Source organism: Symphalangus syndactylus, chromosome 9 (genome assembly GCF_028878055.3).
Source record: "Symphalangus syndactylus isolate Jambi chromosome 9, NHGRI_mSymSyn1-v2.1_pri, whole genome shotgun sequence".
Taxonomy (NCBI): Eukaryota; Metazoa; Chordata; class Mammalia; order Primates; family Hylobatidae; genus Symphalangus; species Symphalangus syndactylus.
The window spans coordinates 939,833-964,314 of record NC_072431.2 but is presented as its reverse complement, the minus strand read 5'-3'; positions in this window follow the sequence as shown (position 1 = coordinate 964,314).

Sequence of the window (24,482 nt, the reverse complement as noted above, 5' to 3'; positions counted from 1 at the left end):
AGTAGCATTCTGTGAAAATTCTTTCTGTTCTGTGCATTCAACTAACAGAGTTGAACCTTACTTTTGATTGAGCCGTTCTGAAACACTCTTTCTGTAGAAACTGCAATTGGACATGCTAAGCGCTAAGAGGCCTACATTGGGAAAAAGAATATCTTCAAATAAAAACTACACAGATGCATTCTGTGAAACTTATTTCTGATCTGTAAATTCAGTTAACAGAGATAAAACATATTTTTGATTGAGCAGTTTTGAAACACTCTTTTTGTAGAAAATGCAAGTGGAGATTCGGAGCGCTAAGAGGGTAATAGTGGAAAAAGGAATGTCTTCAAATATAAACTACACAGAATCATTCGGTGAAACTTCTTTCTGATCTGTGCATTCAGCTAACAGAGTTAAACCATACTTTTGATTGAGCAGATCTGAACACTCTTTCTGTAGAAAATGCAACTGGACATTTGGAGCGCTAAGAGCGTAGTAGTGGAAAAAGGAATATATTCAAATATAAACTACACTGAAGCATTCTGTGAAAGTTCTTTCTGATCTGAGCATTCAGCTAACAGAGTTAAACCATACTTTTGATTGAGCAGTTTTGAAACACTCTGTCTGTAGAAAATGCAACTGGACATTCGTAGCGCTAAGTGGGTAATTGTGGAAAAAAGAATATGTTCAAATATAAACTACACAGAAGCATTGTATGAAACTTCTTTCTGTTCTGTGCATTCAACTAACAGAGTTGAACCTTCCTTTTGATTGAGCCGTTCTGAAACACTCTTTCTGTAGAAACTGCAATTGGACATTCTGAGCGCTAAGAGGCCTATATTGGGAAAAAGAATGTCTACAAATAAAAACTACACAGAAGAATTGTGTGAAACTTCTTTCTGTTCTGTTTGTTCAACTAAAAGAGTTGAACCTTAGTTTTGATTGAGCCGTTCTGAAACACTCTTTCTGTAGAAAATGCAAGTGGAGATTCGGAGCGCTAAGAGGGTAATAGTGGAAAAAGGAATGTCTCCAAATATAAACTACACAGAATCATTCTGTGAAACTTCTTTCTGATCTGTGCATTCAGCTAACAGAGTTAAACCATACTTTTGATTGAGCAGATCTGAACACTCTTTCTGTAGAAAATGCAACTGGACATTTGGAGCGCTAAGATAGTAGTAGTGGAAAAAGGAATATATTCAAATATAAACTACACAGAAGCATTCTGTGAAAGTTCTTTCTGATCTGAGCATTCAGCTAACAGAGTTAAACCATACCTTTGAATGAGCAGTTTTGAAACACTCTGTCTGTAGAAAATGCAACTGGACATTCGTAGCGCTAAGTGGATAATAGTGGAAAAAAGAATATGTTCAAATATAAACTACACAGAAGCATTGTATGAAACTTCTTTCTGTTCTGTGCATTCAAATAACAGAGTTGAACCTTACTTTTGATTGAGCCTTTCTGAAACACTCTTTCTGTAGAAACTGCAATTGGACATTGTGAGCGCTAAGAGGCCTATATTGGGAAAAATAATATCTTCAAATAAAAACTACACAGAAGCATTGTGTGAAACTTATTTCTGATATGTTCATTAAGCTAACAGAGTTAAACCATACTTTTGATTGCGCAGTTCTGAACACTCTTTCTGTAGAAAATGCAAGTGGACATTCGGAGCGCTAAGAGGGTAATAGTGGAAAAAGGAATATATTCAAATATAAACTACACAGTAGCATTCTGTGAAAATTCTTTCTGTTCTGTGCATTCAACTAACAGAGTTGAACCTTACTTTTGATTGAGCCGTTCTGAAACACTCTTTCTGTAGTAACTGCAATTGGACATGCTAAGCGCTAAGAGGCCTACATTGGGAAAAATAATATCTTCAAATAAAAACTACACAGATGCATTCTGTGAAACATATTTCTGATCTGTAAATTCAGTTAACAGAGATAAAACATATTTTTGATTGAGCAGTTATGAAACACTCTTTCTGTAGAAAATGCAAGTGGACATTCGGAGCGCTAAGAGGGTAATAGTGGAAAAAGGAATATATTCAAATATAAACTACACAGTAGCATTCTGTGAAAATTCTTTCTGTTCTGTGCATTCAACTAACAGAGTTGAACCTTACTTTTGATTGAGCCGTTCTGAAACACTCTTTCTGTAGAAACTGCAATTGGACATGCTAAGCGCTAAGAGGCCTACATTGGGAAAAAGAATATCTTCAAATAAAAACTACACAGATGCATTCTGTGAAACTTATTTCTGATCTGTAAATTCAGTTAACAGAGATAAAACATATTTTTGATTGAGCAGTTATGAAACACTCTTTTTGTAGAAAATGCAAGTGGAGATTCGGAGCGCTAAGGGGGTAATAGTGGAAAAAGGAATGTCTTCAAATATAAACTACACAGAATCATTCGGTGAAACTTCTTTCTGATCTGTGCATTCAGCTAACAGAGTTAAACCATACTTTTGATTGAGCAGATCTGAACACTCTTTCTGTAGAAAATGCAACTGGACATTTGGAGCGCTAAGAGCGTAGTAGTGGAAAAAGGAATATATTCAAATATAAACTACACAGAAGCATTCTGTGAAACTTCTTTCTGATCTGAGCATTCAGCTAACAGAGTTAAACCATACTTTTGATTGAGCAGTTTTGGAACACTCTGTCTGTAGAAAATGCAACTGGACATTCGTAGCGCTAAGTGGGTAATAGTGGAAAAAAGAATATGTTCAAATATAAACTACACAGAAGCATTGTATGAAACTTCTTTCTGTTCTGTGCATTCAACTAACAGAGTTGAAGCTTACTTTTGATTGAGCCGTTCTGAAACACTCTTTCTGTAGAAACTGCAATTGGACATTCTGAGCGCTAAGTGGCCTCTATTGGGAAAAAGAATGTCTACAAATAAAAACTACACAGAAGAATTGTGTGAAACTTCTTTCTGTTCTGTTTGTTCAACTAAAAGAGTTGAACCTTAGTTTTGATTGAGCCGTTCTGAAACACTCTTTCTGTAGAAAATGCAAGTGGAGATTCGGAGCGCTAAGAAGGTAATAGTGGAAAAAGGAATGTCTCCAAATATAAACTACGCAGAATCATTCTGTGAAACTTCTTTCTGATCTGTGCATTCAGCTAACAGATTTAAACCATACTTTTGATTGAGCAGATCTGAACACTCTTTCTGTAGAAAATGCAACTGGACATTTGGAGCGCTAAGAGAGTAGTAGTGGAAGAAGGAATATATTCAAATATAAACTACACAGAAGCATTCTGTGAAACTTCTTTCTGATCTGAGCATTCAGCTAACAGAGTTAAACCATACTTTTGATTGAGCAGTTTTGAAACACTCTGTCGGTAGAAAATGCAACTGGACATTCCTAGCGCTAAGTGGGTAATAGTGGAAAAAAGAGTATGTTCAAATATAAACTACACAGAAGCATTGTATGAAACTTCTTTCTGTTCTGTGCATTCAACTAACACAGTTGAACCTTACTTTTGATTGAGCCTTTCTGAAACACTCTTTCTGTAGAAACTGCAATTGGACATTCTGAGCGCTAAGAGGCCTCTATTGGGAAAAATAATATCTTCAAATAAAAACTACACAGAAGCATTGTGTGAAACTTATTCCTGATATGTTCATTAAGCTAACAGAGTTAAACCATACTTTTGATTGCGCAGTTCTGAACACTCTTTCTGTAGAAAATGCAAGTGGACATTCGGAGCGCTAAGAGGGTAATAGTGGAAAAAGGAATATATTCAATTATAAACTACACAGTAGCATTCTGTGAAAATTCTTTCTGTTCTGTGCATTCAACTAACAGAGTTGAACCTTACTTTTGATTGAGCCGTTCTGAAACACTCTTTCTGTAGAAACTGCAATTGGACATGCTAAGCGCTAAGAGGCCTACATTGGGAAAAAGAATATCATCAAATAAAAACTTCACAGATGCATTCTGTGAAACTTATTTCTGATCTGTAAATTCAGTTAACAGAGATAAAACATATTTTTGATTGAGCAGTTATGAAACACTCTTTTTGTAGAAAATGCAAGTGGAGATTCGGAGCGCTAAGAGGGTAATAGTGGAAAAAGGAATGTCTTCAAATATAAACTACACAGAAGCATTCTGTGAAACTTCTTTCTGATCTGAGCATTCAGCTAACAGAGTTAAACCATACTTTTGATTGAGCAGTTTTGAAACACTCTGTCTGTAGAAAATGCAACTGGACATTCGTAGCGCTAATTGGGTAATAGTGGAAAAAAGAATATGTTCAAATATAAACTACACAGAAGCATTGTATGAAACTTCTTTCTGTTCTGTGCATTCAACTAACAGAGTTGAACCTTACTTTTGATTGAGCCGTTCTGAAACACTCTTTCTGTAGAAACTGCAATTGGACATTCTGAGCGCTAAGAGGCCTATATTGGGAAAAAGAATGTCTACAAATAAAAACTACACAGAAGAATTGTGTGAAACTTCTTTCTGTTCTGTTTGTTCAACTAAAAGAGTTGAACCTTAGTTTTGATTGAGCCGTTCTGAAACACTCTTTCTGTAGAAAATGCAAGTGGAGATTCGGAGTGCTAAGAGGGTAATAGTGGAAAAAGGAATGTCTCCAAATATAAACTACACAGAATCATTCTGTGAAACTTATTTCTGATCTGTGCACTCAGCTAACAGAGTTAAACCGTACTTTTGATTGAGCAGATCTGAACACTCTTTCTGTAGAAAATGCAACTGGACATTTGCAGCGCTAAGAGAGTAGTAGTGGAAAAAGGAATATATTCAAATATAAACTACACAGAAGCATTCTGTGAAACTTCTTTCTGATCTGAGCATTCAGCTAACAGAGTTAAACCATACTTTTGATTGAGCAGATTTGAAACACTCTGTTTGTAGAAAATGCAACTTGACATTCGTAGCGCTAAGTGGGTAATAGTGGAAAAAAGAATATGTTCAAATATAAACTACACAGAAGCATTGTATGAAACTTCTTTCTGTTCTGTGCATTCAACTAACAGAGTTGAACCTTACTTTTGATTGAGCCTTTCTGAAACACTCTTTCTGTAGAAACTGCAATTGGACATTCTGAGCGCTAAGAGGCCTCTATTGGGAAAAATAATATCTTCAAATAAAAACTACACAGAAGCATTGTGTGAAACTTATTTCTCATATGTTCATTAAGCTAACAGAGTTAAACCATACTTTTGATTACGCAGTTCTGAACACTCTTTCTGTAGAAAATGCAAGTGGACATTCGGAGCGCTAAGAGGGTAATAGTGGAAAAAGGAATATATTCAAATATAAACTACACAGTAGCATTCTGTGAAAATTCTTTCTGTTCTGTGCATTCAACTAACAGAGTTGAACCTTACTTTTGATTGAGCCGTTCTGAAACACTCTTTCTGTAGAAACTGCAATTGGACATGCTAAGCGCTAAGAGGCCTACATTGGGAAAAATAATATCTTCAAATAAAAACTACACAGATGCATTCTGTGAAACTTATTTCTGATCTGTAAATTCAGTTAACAGAGATAAAACATATTTTTGATTGAGCAGTTATGAAACACTCTTTTTGTAGAAAATGCAAGTGGAGATTCGGAGCGCTAAGAGGGTAATAGTGGAAAAAGGAATGTCTTCAAATATAAACTACACAGAATCATTCGGTGAAACTTCTTTCTGATCTGTGCATTCAGCTAACAGAGTTAAACCATACTTTTGATTGAGCAGATCTGAACACTCTTTCTGTAGAAAATGCAACTGGACATTTGGAGCGCTAAGAGCGTAGTAGTGGAAAAAGGAATATATTCAAATATAAACTACACAGAAGCATTCTGTGAAACTTCTTTCTGATCTGAGCATTCAGCTAACAGAGTTAAACCATACTTTTGATTGAGCAGTTTTGGAACACTCTGTCTGTAGAAAATGCAACTGGACATTCGTAGCGCTAAGTGGGTAATAGTGGAAAAAAGAATATGTTCAAATATAAACTACACAGAAGCATTGTATGAAACTTCTTTCTGTTCTGTGCATTCAACTAACAGAGTTGAACCTTACTTTTGATTGAGCCGTTCTGAAACACTCTTTCTGTAGAAACTGCAATTGGACATTCTGAGCGCTAAGTGGCCTATATTGGGAAAAAGAATGTCTACAAATAAAAACTACACAGAAGAATTGTGTGAAACTTCTTTCTGTTCTGTTTGTTCAACTAAAAGAGTTGAACCTTAGTTTTGATTGAGCCGTTCTGAAACACTCTTTCTGTAGAAAATGCAAGTGGAGATTCGGAGCGCTAATAGGGTAATAGTGGAAAAAGGAATGTCTCCAAATATAAACTACACAGAATCATTCTGTGAAACTTCTTTCTGATCTGTGCATTCAGCTAACAGAGTTAAACCATACTTTTGATTGAGCAGATCTGAACACTCTTTCTGTAGAAAATGCAACTGGACATTTGGAGCGCTAAGATAGTAGTAGTGGAAAAAGGAATATATTCAAATATAAACTACACAGAAGCATTCTGTGAAACTTCTTTCTCATCTGAGCATTCAGCTAACAGAGTTAAACCATACCTTTGATTGAGCAGTTTTGAAACACTCTGTCTGTAGAAAATGCAACTGGACATTCGTAGCGCTAAGTGGATAATAGTGGAAAAAAGAATATGTTCAAATATAAACTACACAGAAGCATTGTATGAAACTTCTTTCTGTTCTGTGCATTCAAATAACAGAGTTGAACCTTACGTTTGATTGAGCCTTTCTGAAACACTCTTTCTGTAGAAACTGCAATTGGACATTGTGAGCGCTAAGAGGCCTATATTGGGAAAAATAATATCTTCAAATAAAAACTACACAGAAGCATTGTGTGAAACTTATTTCTGATATGTTCATTAAGCTAACAGAGTTAAACCATACTTTTGATTGCGCAGTTCTGAACACTCTTTCTGTAGAAAATGCAAGTGGACATTCGGAGCGCTAAGAGGGTAATAGTGGGAAAAGGAATATATTCAAATATAAACTACACAGTAGCATTCTGTGAAAATTCTTTCTGTTCTGTGCATTCAACTAACAGAGTTGAACCTTACTTTTGATTGAGCCGTTCTGAAACACTCTTTCTGTAGTAACTGCAATTGGACATGCTAAGCGCTAAGAGGCCTACATTGGGAAAAATAATATCTTCAAATAAAAACTACACAGATGCATTCTGTGAAACTTATTTCTGATCTGTAAATTCAGTTAACAGAGATAAAACATATTTTTGATTGAGCAGTTATGAAACACTCTTTCTGTAGAAAATGCAAGTGGACATTCGGAGCGCTAAGAGGGTAATAGTGGAAAAAGGAATATATTCAAATATAAACTACACAGTAGCATTCTGTGAAAATTCTTTCTGTTCTGTGCATTCAACTAACAGAGTTGAACCTTACTTTTGATTGAGCCGTTCTGAAACACTCTTTCTGTAGAAACTGCAATTGGACATGCTAAGCGCTAAGAGGCCTACATTGGGAAAAAGAATATCTTCAAATAAAAACTACACAGATGCATTCTGTGAAACTTATTTCTGATCTGTAAATTCAGTTAACAGAGATAAAACATATTTTTGATTGAGCAGTTATGAAACACTCTTTTTGTAGAAAATGCAAGTGGAGATTCGGAGCGCTAAGGGGGTAATAGTGGAAAAAGGAATGTCTTCAAATATAAACTACACAGAATAATTCGGTGAAACTTCTTTCTGATCTGTGCATTCAGCTAACAGAGTTAAACCATACTTTTGATTGAGCAGATCTGAACACTCTTTCTGTAGAAAATGCAACTGGACATTTGTAGCGCTAAGAGCGTAGTAGTGGAAAAAGGAATATATTCAAATATAAACTACACAGAAGCATTCTGTGAAACTTCTTTCTGATCTGAGCATTCAGCTAACAGAGTTAAACCATACTTTTGATTGAGCAGTTTTGGAACACTCTGTCTGTAGAAAATGCAACTGGACATTCGTAGCGCTAAGTGGGTAATAGTGGAAAAAAGAATATGTTCAAATATAAACTACACAGAAGCATTGTATGAAACTTCTTTCTGTTCTGTGCATTCAACTAACAGAGTTGAAGCTTACTTTTGATTGAGCCGTTCTGAAACACTCTTTCTGTAGAAACTGCAATTGGACATTCTGAGCGCTAAGTGGCCTACATTGGGAAAAAGAATGTCTACAAATAAAAACTACACAGAATAATTGTGTGAAACTTCTTTCTGTTCTGTTTGTTCAACTAAAAGAGTTGAACCTTAGTTTTGATTGAGCCGTTCTGAAACACTCTTTCTGTAGAAAATGCAAGTGGAGATTCGGAGCGCTAAGAGGGTAATAGTGGAAAAAGGAATGTCTCCAAATATAAACTACACAGAATCATTCTGTGAAACTTCTTTCTGATCTGTGCATTCAGCTAACAGATTTAAACCATACTTTTGATTGAGCAGATCTGAACACTCTTTCTGTAGAAAATGCAACTGGACATTTGGAGCGCTAAGAGAGTAGTAGTGGAAGAAGGAATATATTCAAATATAAACTACACAGAAGCATTCTGTGAAACTTCTTTCTGATCTGAGCATTCAGCTAACAGAGTTAAACCATACTTTTGATTGAGCAGTTTTGAAACACTCTGTCTGTAGAAAATGCAACTGGACATTCGTAGCGCTAAGTGGGTAATAGTGGAAAAAAGAGTATGTTCAAATATAAACTACACAGAAGCATTGTATGAAACTTCTTTCTGTTCTGTGCATTCAACTAACAGAGTTGAACCTTACTTTTGATTGAGCCTTTCTGAAACACTCTTTCTGTAGAAACTGCAATTGGACATTCTGAGCGCTAAGAGGCCTCTATTGGGAAAAATAATATCTTCAAATAAAAACTACACAGAAGCATTGTGTGAAACTTATTCCTGATATGTTCATTAAGCTAACAGAGTTAAACCATACTTTTGATTGCGCAGTTCTGAACACTCTTTCTGTAGAAAATGCAAGTGGACATTCGGAGCGCTAAGAGGGTAATAGTGGAAAAAGGAATATATTCAATTATAAACTACACAGTAGCATTCTGTGAAAATTCTTTCTGTTCTGTGCATTCAACTAACAGAGTTGAACCTTACTTTTGATTGAGCCGTTCTGAAACGCTCTTTCTGTAGAAACTGCAATTGGACATGCTAAGCGCTAAGAGGCCTACATTGGGAAAAAGAATATCATCAAATAAAAACTTCACAGATGCATTCTGTGAAACTTATTTCTGATCTGTAAATTCAGTTAACAGAGATAAAACATATTTTTGATTGAGCAGTTATGAAACACTCTTTTTGTAGAAAATGCAAGTGGAGATTCGGAGCGCTAAGAGGGTAATAGTGGAAAAAGGAATGTCTTCAAATATAAACTACACAGAAGCATTCTGTGAAACTTCTTTCTGATCTGAGCATTCAGCTAACAGAGTTAAACCATACTTTTGATTGAGCAGTTTTGAAACACTCTGTCTGTAGAAAATGCAACTGGACATTCGTAGCGCTAAGTGGGTAATAGTGGAAAAAAGAATATGTTCAAATATAAACTACACAGAAGCATTGTATGAAACTTCTTTCTGTTCTGTGCATTCAACTAATAGAGTTGAACCTTACTTTTGATTGAGCCGTTCTGAAACACTCTTTCTGTAGAAACTGCAATTGGACATTCTGAGCGCTAAGAGGCCTATATTGGGAAAAAGAATGTCTACAAATAAAAACTACACAGAAGAATTGTGTGAAACTTCTTTCTGTTCTGTTTGTTCAACTAAAAGAGTTGAACCTTAGTTTTGATTGAGCCGTTCTGAAACACTCTTTCTGTAGAAAATGCAAGTGGAGATTTGGAGTGCTAAGAGGGTAATAGTGGAAAAAGGAATGTCTCCAAATATAAACTACACAGAATCATTCTGTGAAACTTCTTTCTGATCTGTGCACTCAGCTAACAGAGTTAAACCGTACTTTTGATTGAGCAGATCTGAACACTCTTTCTGTAGAAAATGCAACTGGACATTTGCAGCGCTAAGAGAGTAGTAGTGGAAAAAGGAATATATTCAAATATAAACTACACAGAAGCATTCTGTGAAACTTCTTTCTGATCTGAGCATTCAGCTAACAGAGTTAAACCATACTTTTGATTGAGCAGATTTGAAACACTCTGTCTGTAGAAAATGCAACTTGACATTCGTAGCGCTAAGTGGGTAATAGTGGAAAAAAGAATATGTTCAAATATAAACTACACAGAAGCATTGTATGAAACTTCTTTCTGTTCTGTGCATTCAACTAACAGAGTTGAACCTTACTTTTGATTGAGCCTTTCTGAAACACTCTTTCTGTAGAAACTGCAATTGGACATTCTGAGCGCTAAGAGGCCTCTATTGGGAAAAATAATATCTTCAAATAAAAACTACACAGAAGCATTGTGTGAAACTTATTTCTCATATGTTCATTAAGCTAACAGAGTTAAACCATACTTTTGCTTGCGCAGTTCTGAACACTCTTTCTGTAGAAAATGCAAGTGGACATTCGGAGCGCTAAGAGGGTAATAGTGGAAAAAGGAATATATTCAAATATAAACTACACAGTAGCATTCTGTGAAAATTCTTTCTGTTCTGTGCATTCAACTAACAGAGTTGAACCTTACTTTTGATTGAGCCGTTCTGAAACACTCTTTCTGTAGAAACTGCAATTGGACATGCTAAGCGCTAAGAGGCCTACATTGGGAAAAAGAATATATTCAAATAAAAACTACACAGATGCATTCTGTGAAAATTATTTCTGATCTGTAAATTCAGTTAACAGAGATAAAACATATTTTTGATTGAGCAGTTATGAAACACTCTTTTTGTAGAAAATGCAAGTGGAGATTCGGAGCGCTAAGAGGGTAATAGTGGAAAAAGGAATGTCTTCAAATATAAACTACACAGAATCATTCGGTGAAACTTCTTTCTGATCTGTGCATTCAGCTAACAGAGTTAAACCATACTTTTGATTGAGCAGATCTGAACACTCTTTCTGTAGAAAATGCAACTGGACATTTGGAGCGCTAAGAGCGTAGTAGTGGAAAAAGGAATATATTCAAATATAAACTACACAGAAGCATTCTGTGAAACTTCTTTCTGATCTGAGCATTCAGCTAACAGAGTTAAACCATACTTTTGATTGAGCAGTTTTGGAGCACTCTGTCTGTAGAAAATGCAACTGGACATTCGTAGCGCTAAGTGGGTAATAGTGGAAAAAAGAATATGTTCAAATATAAACTACACAGAAGCATTGTATGAAACTTCTTTCTGTTCTGTGCATTCAACTAACAGAGTTGAACCTTACTTTTGATTGAGCCGTTCTGAAACACTCTTTCTGTAGAAACTGCAATTGGACATTGTGAGCGCTAAGAGGCCTATATTGGGAAAAATAATATCTTCAAATAAAAACTACACAGAAGCATTGTGTGAAACTTATTTCTGATATGTTCATTAAGCTAACAGAGTTTAACCATACTTTTGATTGCGCAGTTCTGAACACTCTTTCTGTAGAAAATGCAAGTGGACATTCGGAGCGCTAAGAGGGTAATAGTGGAAAAAGGAATATATTCAAATATAAACTACACAGTAGCATTCTGTGAAAATTCTTTCTGTTCTGTGCATTCAACTAACAGAGTTGAACCTTACTTTTGATTGAGCCGTTCTGAAACACTCTTTCTGTAGTAACTGCAATTGGACATGCTAAGCGCTAAGAGGCCTACATTGGGAAAAATAATATCTTCAAATAAAAACTACACAGATGCATTCTGTGAAACTTATTTCTGATCTGTAAATTCAGTTAACAGAGATAAAACATATTTTTGATTGAGCAGTTATGAAACACTCTTTTTGTAGAAAATGCAAGTGGAGATTCGGAGTGCTAAGAGGGTAATAGTGGAAAAAGGAATGTCTTCAAATATAAACTACACAGAATCATTCGGTGAAACTTCTTTCTGATCTGTGCATTCAGCTAACAGAGTTAAACCATACTTTTGATTGAGCAGATCTGAACACTCTTTCTGTAGAAAATGCAACTGGACATTTGGAGCGCTAAGAGCGTAGTAGTGGAAAAAGGAATATATTCAAATATAAACTACACAGAAGCATTCTGTGAAACTTCTTTCTGATCTGAGCATTCAGCTAACAGAGTTAAACCATACTTTTGATTGAGCAGTTTTGAAACACTCTGTCTGTAGAAAATGCAACTGGACATTCGTAGCGCTAAGTGGGTAATAGTGGAGAAACGAATATGTTCAAATATAAACTACACAGAAGCATTGTATGAAACTTCTTTCTGTTCTGTGCATTCAACTAACAGAGTTGAACCTTCCTTTTGATTGAGCCGTTCTGAAACACTCTTTCTGTAGAAACTGCAATTGGACATTCTGAGCGCTAAGAGGCCTATATTGGGAAAAAGAATGTCTACAAATAAAAACTACACAGAAGAATTGTGTGAAACTTCTTTCTGTTCTGTTTGTTCAACTAAAAGAGTTGAACCTTAGTTTTGATTGAGCCGTTCTGAAACACTCTTTCTGTAGAAAATGCAAGTGGAGATTCGGAGCGCTAAGAGGGTAATAGTGGAAAAAGGAATGTCTCCAAATATAAACTACACAGAATCATTCTGTGAAACTTCTTTCTGATCTGTGCATTCAGCTAACAGAGTTAAACCATACTTTTGATTGAGCAGATCTGAACACTCTTTCTGTAGAAAATGCAACTGGACATTTGGAGCGCTAAGAGAGTAGTAGTGGAAAAAGGAATATATTCAAATATAAACTACACAGAAGCATTCTGTGAAACTTTTTCTGATCTGAGCATTCAGCTAACAGAGTTAAACCATACCTTTGATTGAGCAGTTTTGAAACACTCTGTCTGTAGGAAATGCAACTGGACATTCGTAGCGCTAAGTGGATAATAGTGGAAAAAAGAATATGTTCAAATATAAACTACACAGAAGCATTGTATGAAACTTCTTTCTGTTCTGTGCATTCAAATAACAGAGTTGAACCTTACTTTTGATTGAGCCTTTTTGAAACACTCTTTCTGTAGAAACTGCAATTGGACATTGTGAGCGCTAAGAGGCCTATATTGGGAAAAATAATATCTTCAAATAAAAACTACACAGAAGCATTGTGTGAAACTTATTTCTGATATGTTCATTAAGCTAACAGAGTTAAACCATACTTTTGATTGCGCAGTTCTGAACACTCTTTCTGTAGAAAATGCAAGTGGACATTCGGAGCGCTAAGAGGGTAATAGTGGAAAAAGGAATATATTCAAATATAAACTACACAGTAGCATTCTGTGAAAATTCTTTCTGTTCTGTGCATTCAACTAACAGAGTTGAACCTTACTTTTGATTGAGCCGTTCTGAAACACTCTTTCTGTAGAAACTGCAATTGGACATGCTAAGCGCTAAGAGGCCTACATTGGGAAAAAGAATATCTTCAAATAAAAACTACACAGATGCATTCTGTGAAACTTATTTCTGATCTGTAAATTCAGTTAACAGAGATAAAACATATTTTTGATTGAGCAGTTATGAAACACTCTTTTTGTAGAAAATGCAAGTGGAGATTCGGAGCGCTAAGAGGGTAATAGTGGAAAAAGGAATGTCTTCAAATATAAACTACACAGAATCATTCTGTGAAACTTCTTTCTGATCTGTGCATTCAGCTAACAGAGTTAAACCATACTTTTGATTGAGCAGATCTGAACACTCTTTCTGTAGAAAATGCAACTGGACATTTGGAGCGCTAAGAGCGTAGTAGTGGAAAAAGTACTATATTCAAATATAAACTACACAGAAGCATTCTGTGAAACTTCTTTCTGATCTGAGCATTCAGCTAACAGAGTAAAACCATACTTTTGATTGAGCAGTTTTGAAACACTCTGTCTGTAGAAAATGCAACTGGACATTCGTAGCGCTAAGTGGGTAATAGTGGAGAAAGGAATATGTTCAAATATGAACTACACAGAAGCATTGTATGAAACTTCTTTCTGTTCTGTGCATTCAACTAACAGAGTTGAACCTTACTTTTGATTGAGCCGTTCTGAAACACTCTTTCTGTAGAAACTGCAATTGGACATTCTGAGCGCTAAGAGGCCTATATTGGGAAAAAGAATGTCTACAAATAAAAACTACACAGAAGAATTGTGTGAAACTTCTTTCTGTTCTGTTTGTTCAACTAAAAGAGTTGAACCTTAGTTTTGATTGAGCCGTTCTGAAACACTCTTTCTGTAGAAAATACAAGTGGAGATTCGGAGCGCTAAGAGGGTAATAGTGGAAAAAGGAATGTCTCCAAATATAAACTACACAGAATCATTCTGTGAAACTTCTTTCTGATCTGTGCATTCAGCTAACAGAGTTAAACCATACTTTTGATTGAGCAGATCTGAACACTGTTTCTGTAGAAAATGCAACTGGACATTTGGAGCGCTAAGAGAGTATTAGTGGAAAAAGGAATATATTCAAATATAAACTACACAGAAGCATTCTGTGAAACTTCTTTCTGATCTGAGCATTCAGCTAACAGAGTTAAACCATACTTTTGATTGAGCAGTTTTGAAACACTCTGTCTGTAGAAAATGCAACTGGACATTCGTAGCGCTAAGTGGGTAATAGTGGAAAAAAGAATATGTTCAAATATAAACTACACAGAAGCATTGTATGAAACTTCTTTCTGTTCTGTGCATTCAACTAACAGAGTTGAACCTTACTTTTGATTGAGCCGTTCTGAAACACTCTTTCTGTAGAAACTGCAATTGGACATTCTGAGCGGTACGAGGCCTATATTGGGAAAAAGAATGTCTACAAATTAAAACTACACAGAAGAATTGTGTGAAACTTCTTTCTGTTCTGTTTGTTCAACTAAAAGAGTTGAACCTTAGTTTTGATTGAGCCGTTCTGAAACACTCTTTCTGTAGAAAATGCAAGTGGAGATTCGGAGCGCTAACAGGGTAATAGTGGAAAAAGGAATGTCTCCAAATATAAACTACACAGAATCATTCTGTGAAACTTCTTTCTGATCTGTGCATTCAGCTAACAGAGTTAAACCATACTTTTGATTGAGCAGATCTGAACACTCTTTCTGTAGAAAATGCAACTGGACATTTGGAGCGCTAAGAGAGTAGTAGTGGAAAAAGGAATATATTCAAATATAAACTACACAGAAGCATTCTGTGAAACTTCTTTCTGATCTGAGCATTCAGCTAACAGAGTTAAACCATACTTTTGATTGAGCAGTTTTGAAACACTCTGTCTGTAGAAAATGCAACTGGACATTCGTAGCGCTAAGTGGGTAATAGTGGAAAAAAGAATATGTTCAAATATAAACTACACAGAGGCATTGTATGAAACTTCTTTCTGTTCTGTGAATTCAAATAACAGAGTTGAACCTTACTTTTGATTGAGCCTTTCTGAAACACTCTTTCTGTAGAAACTGCAATTGGACATTCTGAGCGCTAAGAGGCCTATATTGGGAAAAATAATATCTTCAAATAAAAACTACACAGAAGCATTGTGTGAAACTTATTTCTGATATGTTCATTAAGCTAACAGAGTTAAACCATACTTTTGATTGCGCAGTTCTGAACACTCTTTCTGTAGAAAATGCAAGTGGACATTCGGAGCGCTAAGAGGGTAATAGTGGAAAAAGGAATATATTCAAATATAAACTACACAGTAGCATTCTGTTAAAATTCTTTCTGTTCTGTGCATTCAACTAACAGATTTGAACCTTACTTTTGATTGAGCCGTTCTGAAACACTCTTTCTGTAGAAACTGCAATTGGACATGCTAAGCGCTAAGAGGCCTACATTGGGAAAAAGAATATCTTCAAATAAAAACTACACAGATGCATTCTGTGAAACTTATTTATGATCTGTAAATTCAGTTAACAGAGATAAAACATATTTTTGATTGAGCAGTTTTGAAACACTCTTTTTGTAGAAAATGCAAGTGGAGATTCGGAGCGCTAAGAGGGTAATAGTGGAAAAAGGAATGTCTTCAAATATAAACTACACAGAATCATTCGGTGAAACTTCTTTCTGATCTGTGCATTCAGCTAACAGAGTTAAACCATACTTTTGATTGAGCAGATCTGAACACTCTTTCTGTAGAAAATGCAACTGGACATTTGGAGCGCTAAGAGCGTAGTAGTGGAAAAAGGAATATATTCAAATATAAACTACACTGAAGCATTCTGTGAAAGTTCTTTCTGATCTGAGCATTCAGCTAACAGAGTTAAACCATACTTTTGATTGAGCAGTTTTGAAACACTCTGTCTGTAGAAAATGCAACTGGACATTCGTAGCGCTAAGTGGGTAATTGTGGAAAAAAGAATATGTTCAAATATAAACTACACAGAAGCATTGTATGAAACTTCTTTCTGTTCTGTGCATTCAACTAACAGAGTTGAACCTTCCTTTTGATTGAGCCGTTCTGAAACACTCTTTCTGTAGAAACTGCAATTGGACATTCTGAGCGCTAAGAGGCCTATATTGGGAAAAAGAATGTCTACAAATAAAAACTACACAGAAGAATTGTGTGAAACTTCTTTCTGTTCTGTTTGTTCAACTAAAAGAGTTGAACCTTAGTTTTGATTGAGCAGTTCTGAAACACTCTTTCTGTAGAAAATGCAAGTGGAGATTCAGAGCGCTAAGAGGGTAATAGTGGAAAAAGGAATGTCTCCAAATATAAACTACACAGAATCATTCTGTGAAAGTTCTTTCTGATCTGTGCATTCAGCTAACAGAGTTAAACCATACTTTTGATTGAGCAGTTTTGAAACACTCTGTCTGTAGGAAATGCAACTGGACATTCGTAGCGCTAAGTGGATAATAGTGGAAAAAAGAATATGTTCAAATATAAACTACACAGAAGCATTGTATGAAACTTCTTTCTGTTCTGTGCATTCAAATAACAGAGTTGAACCTTACTTTTGATTGAGCCTTTCTGAAACACTCTTTCTGTAGAAACTGCAATTGGACATTGTGAGCGCTAAGAGGCCTATATTGGGAAAAATAATATCTTCAAATAAAAACTACACAGAAGCATTGTGTGAAACTTATTTCTGATATGTTCATTAAGCTAACAGAGTTAAACCATACTTTTGATTGCGCAGTTCTGAACACTCTTTCTGTAGAAAATGCAAGTGGACATTCGGAGCGCTAAGAGGGTAATAGTGGAAAAAGGAATATATTCAAATATAAACTACACAGTAGCATTCTGTGAAAATTCTTTCTGTTCTGTGCATTCAACTAACAGAGTTGAACCTTACTTTTGATTGAGCCGTTCTGAAACACTCTTTCTGTAGAAACTGCAATTGGACATGCTAAGCGCTAAGAGGCCTACATTGGGAAAAAGAATATCTTCAAATAAAAACTACACAGATGCATTCTGTGAAACTTATTTCTGATCTGTAAATTCAGTTAACAGAGATAAAACATATTTTTGATTGAGCAGTTATGAAACACTCTTTTTGTAGAAAATGCAAGTGGAGATTCGGAGCGCTAAGAGGGTAATAGTGGAAAAAGGAATGTCTTCAAATATAAACTACACAGAATCATTCGGTGAAACTTCTTTCTGATCTGTGCATTCAGCTAACAGAGTTAAACCATACATTTGATTGAGCAGATCTGAACACTCTTTCTGTAGAAAATGCAACTGGACATTTGGAGCGCTAAGAGAGTAGTAGTGGAAAAAGGAATATATTCAAATATAAACTACACAGAAGCATTCTGTGAAACTTCTTTCTGATCTGAGCATTCAGCTAACAGAGTTAAACCATACTTTTGATTGAGCAGTTTTGAAACACTCTGTCTGTAGAAAATGCAACTGGACATTCGTAGTGCTAAGTGGGTAATAGTGGAAAAAAGAATATGTTCAAATATAAACTACACAGAAGCATTGTATGAAACTTCTTTCTGTTCTGTGCATTCAACTAACAGAGTTGAACCTTACTTTTGATTGAGCCGTTCTGAAACACTCTTTCTGTAGAAACTGCAATTGGACATTCTGAGCGGTACGAGGCCTATATTGGGAAAATGAATGTCTACAAATTAAAACTACACAGAAGAATTGTGTGAAACTTCTTTCTGTTCTGTTTGTTCAACTAAAAGAGTTGAACCTTAGTTTTGATTGAGCCGTTCTGAAACACTCTTTCTGTAGAAAATGCAAGTGGAGATTCGGAGCGCTAACAGGGTAATAGTGGAAAAAGGAATGTCTCCAAATATAAACTACACAGAATCATTCTGTGAAACTTCTTTCTGATCTGTGCATTCAGCTAACAGAGTTAAACCATACTTTTGATTGAGCAGATCTGAACACTCTTTCTGTAGAAAATGCAACTGGACATTTGGAGCGCTAAGAGAGTAGTAGTGGAAAAAGGAATATATTCAAATATAAACTACACAGAAGCATTCTGTGAAACTTCTTTCTGATCTGAGCATTCAGCTAACAGAGTTAAACCATACTTTTGATTGAGCAGTTTTGAAACACTCTGTCTGTAGAAAATGCAACTGGACATTCGTAGCGCTAAGTGGGTAATAGTGGAAAAAAGAATATGTTCAAATATAAACTACACAGAAGCATTGTATGAAACTTCTTTCTGTTCTGTGCATTCAACTAATAGAGTTGAACCTTACTTTTGATTGAGCCGTTCTGAAACACTCTTTCTGTAGAAACTGCAATTGGACATTCTGAGCGCTAAGAGGCCTATATTGGGAAAAAGAATGTCTACAAATAAAAACTACACAGAAGAATTGTGTGAAACTTCTTTCTGTTCTGTTTGTTCAACTAAAAGAGTTGAACCTTAGTTTTGATTGAGCCGTTCTGAAACACTCTTTCTGTAGAAAATGCAAGTGGAGATTTGGAGTGCTAAGAGGGTAATAGTGGAAAAAGGAATGTCTCCAAATATAAACTACACAGAATCATTCTGTGAAACTTCTTTCTGATCTGTGCACTCAGCTAACAGAGTTAAACCGTACTTTTGATTGAGCAGATCTGAACACTCTTTCTGTAGAAAATGCAACTGGACATTTGCAGCGCTAAGAGAGTAGTAGTGGAAAAAGGAATATATTCAAATATAAACTACACAGAAGCATTCTGTGAAACTTCTTTCTGATCTGAGCATTCAGCTAACAGAGTTAAACCATACTTTTGATTGAGCAGATTTGAAACACTCTGTCTGTAGAAAATGCAACTTGACATTCGTAGCGCTAAGTGGGTAATAGTGGAAAAAAGAATATGTTCAAATATAAACTACACAGAAGCATTGTATGAAACTTCTTTCTGTTCTGTGCATTCAACTAACAGAGTTGAACCTTACTTTTGATTGAGCCTTTCTGAAACACTCTTTCTGTAGAAACTGCAATTGGACATTCTGAGCGCTAAGAGGCCTCTATTGGGAAAAATAATATCTTCAAATAAAAACTACACAGAAGCATTGTGTGAAACTTATTTCTCATATGTTCATTAAGCTAACAGAGTTAAACCATACTTTTGCTTGCGCAGTTCTGAACACTCTTTCTGTAGAAAATGCAAGTGGACATTCGGAGCGCTAAGAGGGTAATAGTGGAAAAAGGAATATATTCAAATATAAACTACACAGTAGCATTCTGTGAAAATTCTTTCTGTTCTGTGCATTCAACTAACAGAGTTGAACCTTACTTTTGATTGAGCCGTTCTGAAACACTCTTTCTGTAGAAACTGCAATTGGACATGCTAAGCGCTAAGAGGCCTACATTGGGAAAAAGAATATATTCAAATAAAAACTACACAGATGCATTCTGTGAAAATTATTTCTGATCTGTAAATTCAGTTAACAGAGATAAAACATATTTTTGATTGAGCAGTTATGAAACACTCTTTTTGTAGAAAATGCAAGTGGAGATTCGGAGCGCTAAGAGGGTAATAGTGGAAAAAGGAATGTCTTCAAATATAAACTACACAGAATCATTCGGTGAAACTTCTTTCTGATCTGTGCATTCAGCTAACAGAGTTAAACCATACTTTTGATTGAGCAGATCTGAACACTCTTTCTGTAGAAAATGCAACTGGACATTTGGAGCGCTAAGAGCGTAGTAGTGGAAAAAGGAATATATTCAAATATAAACTACACAGAAGCATTCTGTGAAACTTCTTTCTGATCTGAGCATTCAGCTAACAGAGTTAAACCATACTTTTGATTGAGCAGTTTTGGAGCACTCTGTCTGTAGAAAATGCAACTGGACATTCGTAGCGCTAAGTGGGTAATAGTGGAAAAAAGAATATGTTCAAATATAAACTACACAGAAGCATTGTATGAAACTTCTTTCTGTTCTGTGCATTCAACTAACAGAGTTGAACCTTACTTTTGATTGAGCCGTTCTGAAACACTCTTTCTGTAGAAACTGCAATTGGACATTGTGAGCGCTAAGAGGCCTATATTGGGAAAAATAATATCTTCAAATAAAAACTACACAGAAGCATTGTGTGAAACTTATTTCTGATATGTTCATTAAGCTAACAGAGTTTAACCATACTTTTGATTGCGCAGTTCTGAACACTCTTTCTGTAGAAAATGCAAGTGGACATTCGGAGCGCTAAGAGGGTAATAGTGGAAAAAGGAATATATTCAAATATAAACTACACAGTAGCATTCTGTGAAAATTCTTTCTGTTCTGTGCATTCAACTAACAGAGTTGAACCTTACTTTTGATTGAGCCGTTCTGAAACACTCTTTCTGTAGTAACTGCAATTGGACATGCTAAGCGCTAAGAGGCCTACATTGGGAAAAATAATATCTTCAAATAAAAACTACACAGATGCATTCTGTGAAACTTATTTCTGATCTGTAAATTCAGTTAACAGAGATAAAACATATTTTTGATTGAGCAGTTATGAAACACTCTTTTTGTAGAAAATGCAAGTGGAGATTCGGAGTGCTAAGAGGGTAATAGTGGAAAAAGGAATGTCTTCAAATATAAACTACACAGAATCATTCGGTGAAACTTCTTTCTGATCTGTGCATTCAGCTAACAGAGTTAAACCATACTTTTGATTGAGCAGATCTGAACACTCTTTCTGTAGAAAATGCAACTGGACATTTGGAGCGCTAAGAGCGTAGTAGTGGAAAAAGGAATATATTCAAATATAAACTACACAGAAGCATTCTGTGAAACTTCTTTCTGATCTGAGCATTCAGCTAACAGAGTTAAACCATACTTTTGATTGAGCAGTTTTGAAACACTCTGTCTGTAGAAAATGCAACTGGACATTCGTAGCGCTAAGTGGGTAATAGTGGAGAAACGAATATGTTCAAATATAAACTACACAGAAGCATTGTATGAAACTTCTTTCTGTTCTGTGCATTCAACTAACAGAGTTGAACCTTCCTTTTGATTGAGCCGTTCTGAAACACTCTTTCTGTAGAAACTGCAATTGGACATTCTGAGCGCTAAGAGGCCTATATTGGGAAAAAGAATGTCTACAAATAAAAACTACACAGAAGAATTGTGTGAAACTTCTTTCTGTTCTGTTTGTTCAACTAAAAGAGTTGAACCTTAGTTTTGATTGAGCCGTTCTGAAACACTCTTTCTGTAGAAAATGCAAGTGGAGATTCGGAGCGCTAAGAGGGTAATAGTGGAAAAAGGAATGTCTCCAAATATAAACTACACAGAATCATTCTGTGAAACTTCTTTCTGATCTGTGCATTCAGCTAACAGAGTTAAACCATACTTTTGATTGAGCAGATCTGAACACTCTTTCTGTAGAAAATGCAACTGGACATTTGGAGCGCTAAGAGAGTAGTAGTGGAAAAAGGAATATATTCAAATATAAACTACACAGAAGCATTCTGTGAAACTTTTTCTGATCTGAGCATTCAGCTAACAGAGTTAAACCATACCTTTGATTGAGCAGTTTTGAAACACTCTGTCTGTAGGAAATGCAACTGGACATTCGTAGCGCTAAGTGGATAATAGTGGAAAAAAGAATATGTTCAAATATAAACTACACAGAAGCATTGTATGAAACTTCTTTCTGTTCTGTGCATTCAAATAACAGAGTTGAACCTTACTTTTGATTGAGCCTTTTTGAAACACTCTTTCTGTAGAAACTGCAATTGGACATTGTGAGCGCTAAGAGGCCTATATTGGGAAAAATAATATCTTCAAATAAAAACTACACAGAAGCATTGTGTGAAACTTATTTCTGATATGTTCATTAAGCTAACAGAGTTAAACCATACTTTTGATTGCGCAGTTCTGAACACTCTTTCTGTAGAAAATGCAAGTGGACATTCGGAGCGCTAAGAGGGTAATAGTGGAAAAAGGAATATATTCAAATATAAACTACACAGTAGCATTCTGTGAAAATTCTTTCTGTTCTGTGCATTCAACTAACAGAGTTGAACCTTACTTTTGATTGAGCCGTTCTGAAACACTCTTTCTGTAGAAACTGCAATTGGACATGCTAAGCGCTAAGAGGCCTACATTGGGAAAAAGAATATCTTCAAATAAAAACTACACAGATGCATTCTGTGAAACTTATTTCTGATCTGTAAATTCAGTTAACAGAGATAAAACATATTTTTGATTGAGCAGTTATGAAACACTCTTTTTGTAGAAAATGCAAGTGGAGATTCGGAGCGCTAAGAGGGTAATAGTGGAAAAAGGAATGTCTTCAAATATAAACTACACAGAATCATTCTGTGAAACTTCTTTCTGATCTGTGCATTCAGCTAACAGAGTTAAACCATACTTTTGATTGAGCAGATCTGAACACTCTTTCTGTAGAAAATGCAACTGGACATTTGGAGCGCTAAGAGCGTAGTAGTGGAAAAAGTACTATATTCAAATATAAACTACACAGAAGCATTCTGTGAAACTTCTTTCTGATCTGAGCATTCAGCTAACAGAGTAAAACCATACTTTTGATTGAGCAGTTTTGAAACACTCTGTCTGTAGAAAATGCAACTGGACATTCGTAGCGCTAAGTGGGTAATAGTGGAGAAAGGAATATGTTCAAATATGAACTACACAGAAGCATTGTATGAAACTTCTTTCTGTTCTGTGCATTCAACTAACAGAGTTGAACCTTACTTTTGATTGAGCCGTTCTGAAACACTCTTTCTGTAGAAACTGCAATTGGACATTCTGAGCGCTAAGAGGCCTATATTGGGAAAAAGAATGTCTACAAATAAAAACTACACAGAAGAATTGTGTGAAACTTCTTTCTGTTCTGTTTGTTCAACTAAAAGAGTTGAACCTTAGTTTTGATTGAGCCGTTCTGAAACACTCTTTCTGTAGAAAATACAAGTGGAGATTCGGAGCGCTAAGAGGGTAATAGTGGAAAAAGGAATGTCTCCAAATATAAACTACACAGAATCATTCTGTGAAACTTCTTTCTGATCTGTGCATTCAGCTAACAGAGTTAAACCATACTTTTGATTGAGCAGATCTGAACACTGTTTCTGTAGAAAATGCAACTGGACATTTGGAGCGCTAAGAGAGTATTAGTGGAAAAAGGAATATATTCAAATATAAACTACACAGAAGCATTCTGTGAAACTTCTTTCTGATCTGAGCATTCAGCTAACAGAGTTAAACCATACTTTTGATTGAGCAGTTTTGAAACACTCTGTCTGTAGAAAATGCAACTGGACATTCGTAGCGCTAAGTGGGTAATAGTGGAAAAAAGAATATGTTCAAATATAAACTACACAGAAGCATTGTATGAAACTTCTTTCTGTTCTGTGCATTCAACTAACAGAGTTGAACCTTACTTTTGATTGAGCCGTTCTGAAACACTCTTTCTGTAGAAACTGCAATTGGACATTCTGAGCGGTACGAGGCCTATATTGGGAAAAAGAATGTCTACAAATTAAAACTACACAGAAGAATTGTGTGAAACTTCTTTCTGTTCTGTTTGTTCAACTAAAAGAGTTGAACCTTAGTTTTGATTGAGCCGTTCTGAAACACTCTTTCTGTAGAAAATGCAAGTGGAGATTCGGAGCGCTAACAGGGTAATAGTGGAAAAAGGAATGTCTCCAAATATAAACTACACAGAATCATTCTGTGAAACTTCTTTCTGATCTGTGCATTCAGCTAACAGAGTTAAACCATACTTTTGATTGAGCAGATCTGAACACTCTTTCTGTAGAAAATGCAACTGGACATTTGGAGCGCTAAGAGAGTAGTAGTGGAAAAAGGAATATATTCAAATATAAACTACACAGAAGCATTCTGTGAAACTTCTTTCTGATCTGAGCATTCAGCTAACAGAGTTAAACCATACTTTTGATTGAGCAGTTTTGAAACACTCTGTCTGTAGAAAATGCAACTGGACATTCGTAGCGCTAAGTGGGTAATAGTGGAAAAAAGAATATGTTCAAATATAAACTACACAGAGGCATTGTATGAAACTTCTTTCTGTTCTGTGAATTCAAATAACAGAGTTGAACCTTACTTTTGATTG